This window comes from Ceratotherium simum, chromosome 8 (genome assembly GCF_057802395.1).
Source record: "Ceratotherium simum simum isolate JZ-2026a chromosome 8, ASM5780239v1, whole genome shotgun sequence".
Taxonomy (NCBI): Eukaryota; Metazoa; Chordata; class Mammalia; order Perissodactyla; family Rhinocerotidae; genus Ceratotherium; species Ceratotherium simum.
This window is the reverse complement of record NC_141907.1, coordinates 25,663,934-25,678,259: the sequence shown is the minus strand read 5'-3', so window position 1 is coordinate 25,678,259 and position 14,326 is coordinate 25,663,934.

Sequence of the window (14,326 nt, the reverse complement as noted above, 5' to 3'; positions counted from 1 at the left end):
ATTATTTATCATATAAGATATACTGTATATTATATTAATATACTATATAATGTAATATGATATATAAACCATCGTATATCATATTCTACATAATTTACTATAACTGATTATATTATAAATTTACTAAACATAGTATATAATCAAATGTGATTTTATTATATAACATTTCTTATATTTAGCTTCTGCTATGGACTGAATTCTTTGTCCTTCCAAAATTTATATGTTGACACTCTGACCTGCACTGTGACTGTATTTGGAGATAGGATCTTTAAGGAAGTAATTCAAGTTAAATGAGGTCATAAAGGTAGGAGTCTGATCTGATAAGTTTAGTGTCCTCATAAGAAGAGACACCAGAGAGCTCACTCTGGCTCTCTCTGAGCGCACACAGAGGAAAGGCCATGTGAGCACATAGCGAGAAGTTGGCCTCAGCAAGCCAAGAAGACAACCCTCACCAAGAACCCAGTCTGCCAGCACCTTGGTCTTAGACTTCCCAGCCTCCAGAACTGTGAGGAATAAATTTCTCTTGTTTAAACCACCCAGTCTATGGTATTTTGTTATGCTAGCCCGGGCTGACTAAGCTTCTTCCAGATTTTCAAATTTGCTACATTTTTAATTTTTGGAATACTTTTTGGTTGTTTGAAGTAGTAGGTTGTTTGCAACATTTATATGCTCTGGCAGCAGTCTTAGAATATCAAATAAAGGTAGGTTGAAGAATAAAGGCATTTATTCTCTCAGTCAGTCAGAAGTCAGTTCTCAGTTTAGCAGAAGCAGTTCCAGTCTTAGTCCAGTGGCTCAGTAATATGATGAAGGACCTAGTCTCTTCTCACCTTTCCCCGCTGCCATCCTCAGAAGATTGTTTAACCTCATAGTTGAAAGACAGTTTCTATGATCAGGTTCTTATTAGATATCACACAGAACAAGAAGAAGGGAGATAAAAAGAATCATTGTTTTTTGTGGCCATAAGCTAAGTCATATTCCTACCTAAAATAAGACAATCATTCGCAATGGGCTTTGGGATCATCATGATTGTTTGACTAATAAACACTTATACCTTGGGTCTTGGCCCACATCCAAAAATTATGTTCTATTGATAAAGAAAAGAATTGGGGTTCAGCTAACACCATTATTTGAAGTGAATCTAACATCATATCACATTTTCAATTCTAGCTCACTGTCAGGATGGCTGCCAACAAAATAACATCAGCACTTCGACGAACATGACAGACTTAGACTTAGACAAGAGTTAAAATCAAGGGAGGTTTTTTTATATTGTTGCAAAATGGAAGCTCTGTGAGAATGTTCCAAACAGGACTAGTTTCTGTTCACACCAGTTTGATAAGGGACCTGCCAACCTGTTGTGGACGCTGTGGTCCCCATTCTCCCTGAAGGATAGAGGCACACATTCCCCAGCTGTCAGGAGCATTTGTTCAAAATGATAATCATATAAAACTATATTTGTTCTCAGGGTTTCCCTACAATTTCCTATTTCCAAATTATTAAATAAATCAGAATATATTTTTGCTACCATATGAGTAAAAAAAAAAAGAAAATTTTACAGTTGGCATGAGGTTACTTTTCTGAAACAAAAACATTTAATATTCTATATAGTTTAGTTTTATTAGTGTAAACTGTCACCCCAAACATTCATAACAGTCTTTTATATCTATAAATGACTTGCGGAAATGAGGGACAGGTGGCTGAGGTCCAGGTATGGCAAAACCCAGCATAGGAAAAAGAAAACACTCCTACAAAATGTGGTAGGCAGAATAACAGTCCGTCAAAGATGTCTGTATCCTACTCCCTGGAACCTGTGAATATGTGATCTTCCGTGGCAAAGAGGAATTAGGGTAGCAGATGGAATAAAAATTGCTAAATCAGTTGACCTTAAAATAAAAAGAATATCCTGGATTATCTGGGCAGACTCAATGTATTCATCACGGCCCTTTGAAGTGGAAGAGGGAGGCTGAAGAGGACGTCAGAGTGATGAATGTGAGGTCTCAACCTATTCTTGCTGGCTTTGAAGATGGAGGAAGGATGCCAGGAGCCAAGGAATTTGGGCCGCCTCTAGAAGCTGGAAAGTGCAAGGAATCTCTCTCTCCCCTAGAGCCACTAGAAAGGAATTCAGCCCAGCTGACATCTGTGAGATTTCTGACTTCCAGAACTATCAGATACTAAATTTATGTTGTCTTAAGTCACTATGTTTGTGGTAATTTGTTATGGCAGCAATAGAAAACTAATACAGAAGGCTTGATGCAGTTGGGTTAGAGATTGAACCCACTGGAATGCAAGGGCTCAAGAATACACAGAAATCCAAGGAAGAGCATGGAGTTCGCCAGAGAAAAGAAGCAGAGGAATTGAACAATTTTTATATGTATCTCAAAAGGTAAGTTACCTTAACATTAACCTCTAGATTTAGCCATAAAAGAAGATCCTGCTTCTGATGCTATTGTGACTGTTGCTATTGTTACTGCTGGTGCACTGCCTGCTTCTGATGCTATTGTGACTGTTGCTACTGTTACTGCTGGTGCAATGCAAAATATTTGCATTTTACCCAATTCAGGGTTTGTGTTCATGAGCCTATGTTTATGCCACTCTCTGAAACCAATCTCAAAGCTATAATTTCTCTTTGGCCATGTCTTCCACAAAGACCACAGCCCAGTTCATCTTCTAAAGCTGCAGTTCTCAAACTGGAGTGTTCTAAAAATAGAGACATTCATAGGCTAGTCTGGGGATAAGCAAGATCATACAATCTCCATAAATAATTGTCAGGAAATATCAGTTTTACTCAAAGACCTCAGGGGAATTTTTTTAACATTATAATTGGGCAAAATTACAGAAATCTACTTTTCTGGTTCAGCCAATCTTGTCCTTTTTTTTTCATGAATATACCAATATTTATATGGAATCAGGTATTGAAAGATTGGAAATTTTTGTACTCTCAAAGAATCACATGGGAGCAATGACATTAGTACTGTAGTCTTGATTCAGCCAGAATGAATTATGTTATTTCACTAGTTGTCATAGCTAATCCTAGTCCCCACCCCCAAACCCAGTCTAATGAGCTTGAAAAAGGGAGACAAATACTTCTGGAATTTTTTTTTAGTTTATCATTTTATAAACCAGTGTTATTATTTTCCTTCATGTAAGATCTCTTGATGACAAGGCACAGAAGTTGTATGATATATTTACATGTACATACATGTACACATAACAGAAGTGCACACACACATGTTGTCCACAAATAAATTAAAAACTCAATGACAATTATACTCTATCAAATTTTTTATTAAAAAATAATTGAATAGTCAATATTTTACTGAAATATGGATAAATTTGTCTTTATTATGTTTTTCTTTATTTTTACTTTTTAAAACTAGAGTATTCTTAAAATTATATTTTCAACTGGGATCATAGATAAGAAATTAAGACTGGAAGTTTGAGAACATGAGGGCTCAGTATGAATTTATTCAAATGAATTAGGGAATCATTTAATATGATTTAAAATCACTTAGGGTTGAAATAGGCATTCTGTGTCTCTCTAATGGAAGAAATGAACTTTACAATGAATCTCTTAACACTACCCCAACTACAGTTAGTGAATTTGTAGAAGCAGCAGTTAATCTAAATAGCATAATTTAGATTTTTACTAAATATATGTACTTTATTACTAAGGAGATGCAAATCTTTTTAGTTCAATAGAAGTGGTATTGTGCAACTTCTGGGCCTTGTTGTCAAGAGATCTTACAGCTTTTATTCTACTCCTCTTGGAAATTTGCCTTGAGATCACCATATATAGAAGCCATAACTTGCCTAATGCAAGAGAAGAAGCCACATGGAGCAGGCAAATTGACTCAGCTGGCTCCCTCCAGAGCAACTATCTGACAGCAACATCAACTTCAAGATACATGAAGGGATCCATCTTAGATTACTGAGTCCCAATAAAGATGTCAAATCTACAGTTGCATGAATGATCCTAGGCAAAACTAGCAGAAGCTTTGCCTCACTGAGCCTAACCCAAGCTGACCTTCAGAATCCTGATCAAATAGTTTCTATTTAAGTTTCCAAGTTTGGGTGTTGTTTTGTTACACAGCAATAGATAAATGATACAATATTTTATTACCAAGTGTGCTGATGTCTTCTCATGAGACATCAAAAACTTATGAGAACATGATAAAATAAATCAATTGACATCTTTAACATTTAGCTTGGAGATTTCCTCACTCAGATTCACATGTCCATTAGAAGGAATTTTTTGTCTTCCAATCTACTACAGATGACAGTTTTGACAATTTTTTTCACAACTACATAACATGCATCACCTGTTTTCTAGTCTCAATTAGCATTTTTCTCTCTATTTTTCTTTTTCTTTTTTTTTTTTTTTTTTTTGTGAGGAAGATCAGCCTTGAGCTAACATCCATGCCATCCTCCTCTTTTTGCTGGGGAAGACAGGCCCTGAGCTAACATCTATTGCCAATCCTCCCCCTTTTTTTTCCCTTTTTCTCCCCAAAGCCCCAGTAGATAGTTGTATGTCAAGGCTGTACATCCTTCTAGTTGCTGTATGTGGGACGCTGCCTCAGCATGGCTGGACAAGTGGTATGTCGGTGCGCGCCTGGGATCCGAACCCGGGCTGCCAGTAGCAGAACGCATGCACTTAACTGCTAAGCCACGGGGCCGGCCCCTCTCTCTATTTTTCAAGTGTCCACCACCAATTTGTTTGCCATATCTCTAGCCTTGCAATTTTTCCAACCTATTCCCACCATGCTGCCTCAAAGTCAATGCCGCTTGTTTGGGGTTTTTGTTATGGCACTCTCCTACATCTAGGTACGAATGTCTGTATCAGTTATCTATTGATGCCTAATAAACCACACCAAATGTAATGGATCAAAGCAAACTATTTCATTTGCTCACTATTCTGTCAGCAATTTGGGCTGGACCTAGATGGACAATTCATCTACTGGTCTTGCCTGTGTTGCCATAGACAGCCATAATCATCTGATATTTGACTGGGGCTGGATGTGCTGTAGTAGCTTCACTCACATAACTGGCAGATGATGCTGGGTGCAGGTCAAGGGGGCCTCTGCTGGAAAATTCCGACTCTGTTCCATGTGACTTTTCATGCTCCAGTAGGCTAGACCAGACTTTTTAATATAACACACTCAGGGCTGCATTCAAGGAAGATAAAAGCAGAAGCTGGGTGCCACTTGAGCTCATGCTCATTCTGTCATAAACTAGTGGTCAAAGCTCATCGTAAGACCAGTTCCGATTTAATGAATGGTGTAGTAGGTTGGATGATGGCCTCTCAAAAAGATACGTTCACGTCCTCATAACCAGACTCTGTTTATGTTACCTTATTTGGAAAAAGGGTCTTTGCAGATGTAATTAAATTAAAGGATCTTGTGATGAGACCATCCCGGATATGCCCAGGGAGGCCCTAAATCCAATGACAAGGGCCCTTAGACAGAAGAGGAGAGGACACAGACAGAGAAGAGGAGAGGCCATGTGAGGGTAGAGGAAGAGATTGGAATGAAGCAGCCACAGAGGAGTGCTGATAGCCACCAGAAGCTGGAAGAGGCAAGGTAAGATTATCCTCTAGAGCCTTCAGAAGGAGTGTGCCTCTGCTGACAGCTTGATTTTAGACTTCTGACCTCCAGAAACAAGAGAATAAATTTTTGTTGTCTAAGTCTCCAAATGTATGGTAATTTGCTACCATGCCCACAGAATACAACCTATACTTCCTGATGGGAGGTGTAAGTAGCAAAGCCACTTTGCAAAGGGGTAGACATGGAAATGGGAGGAATTATTGCAGACATATTTGAAAACAGTCTATCACATATATGAAACCATTGCTCTTGCAGCAACATTTAAAAGTTATTTTCATTAAAAATGGAAAGTTGAATGAAAATCAGAATTTGTTCAACTAAAATGAGAGGTGCTTTGCATAGAAATAATATATTTACAAGTTCAATTCAACGAGCAAATTTTTTAAAGGCTCAAATTTTGTTATTTATTAGTTTCACAATCTTCTGTGAAAAGCTTATGAAATAAGAGAAAATTTGGTTAGTTTTTTGGTTTTTATAGACTAATAAGTTTTGCACAAAAAAGCAGCATAACTGAAAAAGATGATCTTATTTTAAAAAGTTGATGATGCATTTAAATGACCTTTAAAGGTATACTTGAGCTATTGATTGAAAGATAGTTCCTCATCTCATAGTAGCTATTACATTTATATTTTGTTTATATTTATAATGATAGTCTCTACAGAATAATTAATTTTCAAATTGCATTATGGAAAAATAGATGTTGAAGATATTTTAACAACATATGTGAATTTTTTTAGCAATCAAAATTGACCATTAAAAAATAATAATAATAAATGCTGGAACCGTGCCCGGATGGAGCTACATCTGTGGGGAGCCAAAGAGTGTGAGTGGCATTTCAAAACAAATTTTTTGTAAACACAAATTATTGCCTGCATTAATCACCAATGATGTCTCAGAGGTATTGTCTCTTAATTATCACAAGGTAGTCAATGGAATGATAAAATTGGAAGTTTTCTGCAAAGAAAAACCAGTGGTTTTAACATTTATGTTTGAACCAAATTTATAATAAGGTAGAAAGGATATTTGCAAAGACCTTGCCACACCCTGACAGTACACAGAAGGTGCTGACAGTTTTCTGAACCCAGAGTTAAATTCTTGTTGATGATTTAGTTTCTTCCTTCAGAAGGGAAAAAAAAAATGAGATGCAAAGGACTTTAATGCCCAATTAATGGAATGAATTCAGTCTTTGCCTAATGAGCAATGCATCACAAAGTTGGATAGCTTTGTGGATATGTTTCCAAGGTTTAATACACCTGAAAAGTAATTTCAAGGCAAAAACTATAAAGATTTTTATGGCATAAAACAAAACTAAAAAAACAAGAGGCAACAAAACTGCAAAAACAATAAAGTATCGGAACTGGATGAGGAGAAATGATTATGGGGATTGTGATCTGATTGGAACTCTTAATTCATTTGTATGTGCTTTAAATTATAGCTTCAATGGGAAGGTAAACAATAGCATCACCAATTATTTTTCATCATTGGAAAAACATTTTGATCAATATTGCCTTGAAGCACTCAGGAAGACTGACCAGTGGATCAAAAACTGGTTCAGTCCACCATATAGCAAACAATTTTACATTTCCCTCTTCACTCCCACCACTCCCAAATATAAAATTTCCACTAATGTTTCATTTATTGGTCAGTTTCTCAGGGATCCCACCTTAGTAATTACCTGATCATATTGAATGAGAAAATAACTGTTATTACTAATGTAAGGCTAAGTTATCAAAATACGAAAACGTTGCAATGAAAAACACTTGCTAAAATGATGTCACCTGTTATAATCCCAGCCCATTTTTTTTAGTTGATACATTCAATGTAACAGTTGATCTTCCTTTTACTATTAAGATAAGTAAGAAACAGCCCACCATTTGTTAACTTAAAACACTATATATCACAACAAATATCGTATGTTTTTCATGAAAAACTTCAAACAGAACCATCCAGTTTGCAATACTCGTAAAGATGTTATGTCGCCAGATTCACCACACTTGAGTTCACTTACCCCTCAGCCACTTAGGTTTGAGACGTTTGAGACATACTGTTCTAAGACATGTTTGTCAACACAGCTATATTGTGTTTTTGTCAAACCATATTTTTGGAGGCACATTTCTGGCCTCATCTGTTCTATGGACAACCAACAATTTACTCTGAGGTTATTTAGGTTGTTGTATTTATATGAGCCCCATAAGTTTGGGGGAAGAAAGGGATCATTAATAGATATGATTTCAGGAGAAATTTCATCATTTCTGAAACTCTAAATTCTTTCACTTTAGCAGTTTGTCTTGACAACGTATCATCTGCTTATTCAATGCAGCCACTGTGTATATTAGCAATGGGGTTGAAAACTCCCTTCCTGGGCACATCAAAGACTGACATATCCATAAATAAAAAATATCTTATCCATTCCTTTCTCCACCCATCCACACACACACTCACCTTTGGATAGCATTTACAGATCAAAATTAATTAACAGTTAAAGCTGATGGTGTTATGAGAAGTTCACTGATGACTCTATGAAATCCAGTCTTTCACCAGGCTTCATGTCAGAACTGCTATTACTACCCAGCTCTTTTTACTTTCCTTAAAACTCCTTGGATTTGAGGCTTAACTTTTATCAGTTAATTTAATGGCCTCTTTAAACTTTCATTAACTCCAAGAAGGACACACTCATACTTTTTATGCAGTTTGTGGCTTTACCTAGATTATAAGTATTGTAGTGTCTTCATACCTTCAAAAGGCTCATGTTAAAATGAACGCTAACTCAGCCCTTCATGTACTATTAAATTTTCTATATGTAGGTTGGAAGGGTTTTGTTTGCTGCATTTTGATAAATAAAAGAACAGTATGCACCATATATCAGTTTAGTCTTTGGCATTTTCCATTTAGTATTTCTAGAAATGTTGGAATTTTATTAATATAAAGAGGTAGTACTCAGTTGGAAACGTCAAAACTATTTTTATTGAAGAGATGATCAATTCCTAGTGGCATTGCTACAAATTGCCAAAGGGTTTGTTTATTTAGTCAATGTATAATACATTTAAGATATGTGACTTTTCAAATAGTACATTATTCTTAAGAACACTGTTTAATCAGAGATATGTGAATCTCAGCTGCTATCTTCTAAAAGTACACCAAAAAGAATAGAGAAATTGTTATCTGTAGTCAAATTTCAATTTGTTGGAACTGTTATCTTGTCAACATATTACTACTGTGGCTCACTTCACATTCTTCTAGACAAACTCTTTCTGGCACTATCAATTTCTCTACTCTTTTGAAGAACCTGAATGTAAAAGATATGAAATTCAAGTCATCTAATATGGTTTTGACATATGCATATATGCACATCTATGGTTTTATCTATTTTAATTATATTTATCTATTTTTACATAATTGACCTTTATACAATGAAAGATCCCTTGATTCTCAAAGTTCCATATATTTGGTATATTTGTTTCATGTGTTGACATGACAAACAACAATCTATTTCCTTACAATAGACATTGTTACATAGTTTTCTAAAAATAAATCATAATAGTAAAACTCAAAGGAAATTTGACGCTTTGACATGATGTATCCATTGTGTGAGCTTTCAGTATTTCCTTGATAAATGTAAACGTTTATTAAGTGAGCTGCTGTAGGATAAAAGAATCACAAAGTTTGTTTTGCTTATATTTTTTAATTCAAATCTCCCTGAGACAATGTGTAAGTTTGTTCAGTCATTCAGTAAATATTTATTGTGTGCCTACCACATGTCAGGCACTCTTCCAGGGACTAGAGATCCACAGTAAACCAAACCAAAATCACTGTTCTAATGGATTTTACCCTCATGTGTATTAGGGGAAGGGAGAATTAGATAGAAAAATTAGATATGTGAACAACTTGATAATGTTTCAGTTGTTGATATAAAATAAGTCATGGTAAGGGAGATAGTGGTACCTGGGTGAGTGTTGCTAATTGATATAGGGTGTCAAGGGAGGGAGGCCTCTGAGAAGGTGACATTTCAGTAGAGATTTAAAGTAAGTAAGAGAATGAGCCCTGCAGATAATCCTGTCAAAGAGTGTTCCAGGCACAGCTGGTGCAGTAATGCAAAGGGAAGAAATAGGATCTTGCTTATCATTGTCAAGGAATAGTAAGAGGACAGTGTGCCTAGGGTGTTTTATTTTTATTTTTTTTACCATCAGTGTTTGGATTTAATAATAATGCTTTATATTTAAGAACATTTAAAAATTTACCAAGTGTTTGCATATATTATTGTGTGGATTCACACTAAATGCTTGAAATATCATTGGGAATTATCATCCCGACATTATAAGGGAAGACACTGAAGTCCAAAGAATTCAAGGTCTCTACCTCAATTCTCACAACTGTTGAGGGCTAAGCTAGAACTGGAATCCAAATCTCCTGATTCCTGGAACATTTTTCTCCCCATTATTTTTTATTTTGCATCACAGACTAGACTGGGCCTTTATTACTCTCTGAAATACCCAACCCAAGACTCGAGAATTTAGAAATAAAACCTGGAACAAAACCTCTATTGAAAAGTTCATGCCTTGAAGCAACCACAGTGACCATCTGCTGAAATTTTCTCATTTTAGAGAGGGAGAAACTAAGGCCAACAGATACATATTACTGAAGCTTATTAGGTACTTGAATTTAAAAGTGTTTTTCTTTTAAGAGGTAGCATATTCATTGATCTTAGATAAGAAATATTATCAACTGTCATTCAATCGTTAATTGATATGAGACTTTAATATTATTTGAGTCCAAATACCCAGGACATATCAGAACATCTATTTAGCATCCTCTCAGCCTATGATACATATCTTCCTACCAGTCCTTTATTCCTTTTATATCCTCTACCTGGAGTACATTTTCATTCTCTCCATCTACGAAAGTTTTTCTGTTGTTTGAGACAACATTCTTGATAACACTGCCAATCATATCTGTCTCATAGAGTTCAGAATGGTTTAATGCTTGTGTTTACTACTCATTTTGCAGCTGATATGCTCTTTTTTATTGTCAGTTAATATTTAAATGTATCTGTCCTAACATCCCAAGACAATACAAATGATAAACTTTTATGGACTGTTTGTATTTCCAGCCTCTTTATCTTGTACACACACACAAATGTACATATACTTATGCATATATGCATATGAATATATGATAATCACTGAACAAAAATGGATGGTGGTGATGATGATAAAAAAAAAAGAATGCTTTAAATTAGAATGACTGATTATATAAAATTTATGGTTCTTATGGACTATTCACCTTCCAGAATCTTATAATTTTAGTGTCCATTCTAAGTTAAATTTACAAGTTTAGTGTCCATTTCAAACCAGATGCTTACTAATCTCTCTCTGGGGGTATGGAAAAAAAAGAAAGTTAAAAGTGTAGTGTCTAAAAGCTTTGTTTTTTTTTAAATCAATTTTCAAGTGCTCAAGTAATACTTAAGTACATTATTCTTTAAAAATTAAAATATCAGAGGGCCAGCCTAGCGGTGCAAGTGGTTAGGTGCACGTGTTCTGCTTCAGCGGCCTGGGGTTCACTGGTTCGGATCCCGGGCGTGCACTGACGTACCACTTGGCAAGCCACGGGGCGGCGTCCCATACAAAGTGAAGGAAGATGGGCATGGATGTTAGCCCAGGGCCAGTCTTCCTCAGCAGAAAAAGAGGAGGATTGGCAGATGTTAGCATAGGGCTGATCTCCTCACCAAAAAAAAGAAAAACATTTAAAAAATAAAAAAGAGAAATTCAAAAAAAAAGAAAAAAAATTAAAATAGAAATAAATCTGTTCTCCTCTGTCTTCCACTTGCAATCTCAGACTTCTCTCCATTTTTCTACCACTGGCCCTGCTCCACATGGGTTAGCTCAGTATTCTTCCTGAGGTCTTTCTCTGCAGTTACACGCATATTCATGCATCCACAGGCTCATCCTTACTATTTGGGTTTTTGATAAATAGGTAGATAGATGGTAGATAGATAGCTAGATAGCTAGATAGATGTAAAATGTTTATATATAAAATGTTTATATAACATAAAAAATATCACTGTTATGTATTTTCCTGCTATTTTTTTTACACACTATTTCTTGAAAATATTCTATGCTTGTACATACTGATGTACATCATTCTTGTTAAATACCACACAGTATCGCACAGTAAGGAATACTATGGTGAGTATATTTAGTCATTCTCTTAAAGAAGAAATTTAGGATGTTTCAAGGACTTCCTTTATAGTAAGAATCAGAGAATTTTCCTCCTTGACACTTTCTGAAGCTCTCCCTTATTAGTTAGCTAAGCATTAACAGTTCCTTTACCAGTTGGACCCTTACACTCTCTAATTATGTCTCAAGGGTTTAATAACCTGGCAGACAGAGGGAAATCATTTTCATACTTATTCCAAAAATTCTTTAAGGAACAGGTACTATACATTGCTTTATACATTCAAGGAATCAACTCTTAAACCAAGATTTTTTTAGGAATTGGAAAGGCGTAACATAACTTTAAAGCCAGATTTTTACTAAGAAAAAGAAAATTTTGGGGCCGGCCCCGTGGCTTAGCAGTTAAGTATGCGTGCTCTGCTATTGGCGGCCCAGGTTCGGATCCTGGGCGCGCACCGACACACCACTTCTCCGGCCATGCTGAGGCCGTGTCCCACATATAGTAACTAGAAGGATGTGCAACTATGACATACAACTATCTAGTGGGGCTTTGGGGAAAAAAAAAAAAAAAAAAGGAGGAGGATTGGCAATAGATATTAGCTCAGAGCCAGTCTTCCTCAGCAAAAAGAGGAGGATTAGCATGGATGTTAGCTCAGGGCTGATCTTCCTCACAAATAAATAAATAAATAAAACTGTTTTAAAAAAAAAAAAAGAAAATTTTTCATCGCATATGTAAGCATCAAGGTGATAATTCAAAATACAAATGAATTCAAAGAAATGTGAAAAAAACTAGCAATCGTTTTCTGATCATCAGTGAATCATAGGGAAATAACAATTTGTCTTTTATTGAACAGCTTCCTCTTGATATAAGTAACTCAATACATGGAAATTGACTAGAGACTCAGGTATTCAGGTAAAAAAAATGTTTTGGTTTTAAGTGTGGATACAGAGGGCACATATTCAAAGAGAAAAACTAAGTTAAATGTTGCCCAAGGTGCATCACAGGAAGGGTATCAAGAAATAGCTCTGGATCTGCTTTGGAAGGATAATTTTTTACAACTTAGTATGTTGAGTGACAGAAATCTGAAACCATGGTTAGTGCCTGCTGCAGTCATAGTTCTGAGCCAGACAGCACCACACATAAAGCATTAAATGAGGAAGAAACCAATAGATACAGCAAAGCGTGCACTAAACTTAGTATTTCAAAAGACAGATGAAACCAGAATGACAAAAGTTCTATCCTGAGAAAATAGCACAGAAGCCTAAAATGGGATTTGGATAGGTTAAAAGGTAGCAAAGTAATCTTAAGAATTTATAATTCCTAGCTGAATCTATGCCTCAAGATAGTGCTTTAGAAACATAGAATCCTTCAACCAATTGAATAAAATGAAACATAAAGAATGAAATGTTATTTTAAATAGAGGTAAAAAAAAAGAGAGAGAGAGAGAGAGATTATTTCGGAGGAAAAAACAAAGCCCTAGAGAAATTATAGACCAAATAGCTTTACTTTTTCTCCTTAAGTATGGTGGACAACCTATAACATAAAAAGACTTTAAATCACAAGAGCATCTCAAATATGCTTGCCTCGGTGTGTAAGTGCTAAATGAACCACACTGTTTGACACACATTGGGGAAAAAAATAACAATAGTTATCTCAGGCAATCCTGTGACAGCACCACAACACACACATCTGATATAGTATAATATAGTTGACATTACATTATGGGTAACAAGCCTGGTTTGTATTAGATAAAAAGAATAATGGCTAGCCAGCGCTGATGGTCTAATGTTTAAAGATCCGCACTCTCCACCTCAGCAGCCTGGGTTCGGGTTCATTGCCCACTTGCGTAACACACCATCCATCTGTCAGTTGCCATGCTGTGGCTGCAGCTCACATAGGAGACTAGAAGGACTTACAACTAGGGTCTATGACCATGGACTGGGGGGCTTTGGGGAGAAGAAAAAAGAAAGAGGAAGATTGGCAACAGATGTTAGCTCAAAGCAAACACTTCCCTGCAAAAAAAAAAAAAAAAAAGAAGAAGAAGGAGAAGAATGGCCATGACATTGTTTGAACACTTAATATGTGTTAGCAATACACTAGGCATTGTGCAGAGATGTACTCATTTAATTATCACAACAACCACATGAGGAGATGTTATTAACCCCATTTTTTAGATGAGAAAATTATAGCATAGAAAGAAAAACAAGAGAGAAGACAAGGGATAGAAAGAAAGCTAGAGAGCCAGAAAAAAGGTGGATTAATGTTCAAAGATCCATGAACGCTGAAATAATTTTTTTTGGCTATTCCTTCAAGGTTGATACATTCCAAGATGGTTGTCCCACTTCCAAACTGCTCATAAAATATGTCACCTCATAGAAATTTAATTAATTCAGTTCTAGGGAGACTCCCATTTAAAGGCATTTACTGAAAAGTGAGCCATTTATTGATTTTTGGAAATAACTACTAGAAATTAAATATCCAGATCACAAAAGGAGTAACCAGTGATTGATATCAATATTTGTCAAAACATATTCATGAGAATCACTGTGATTTGT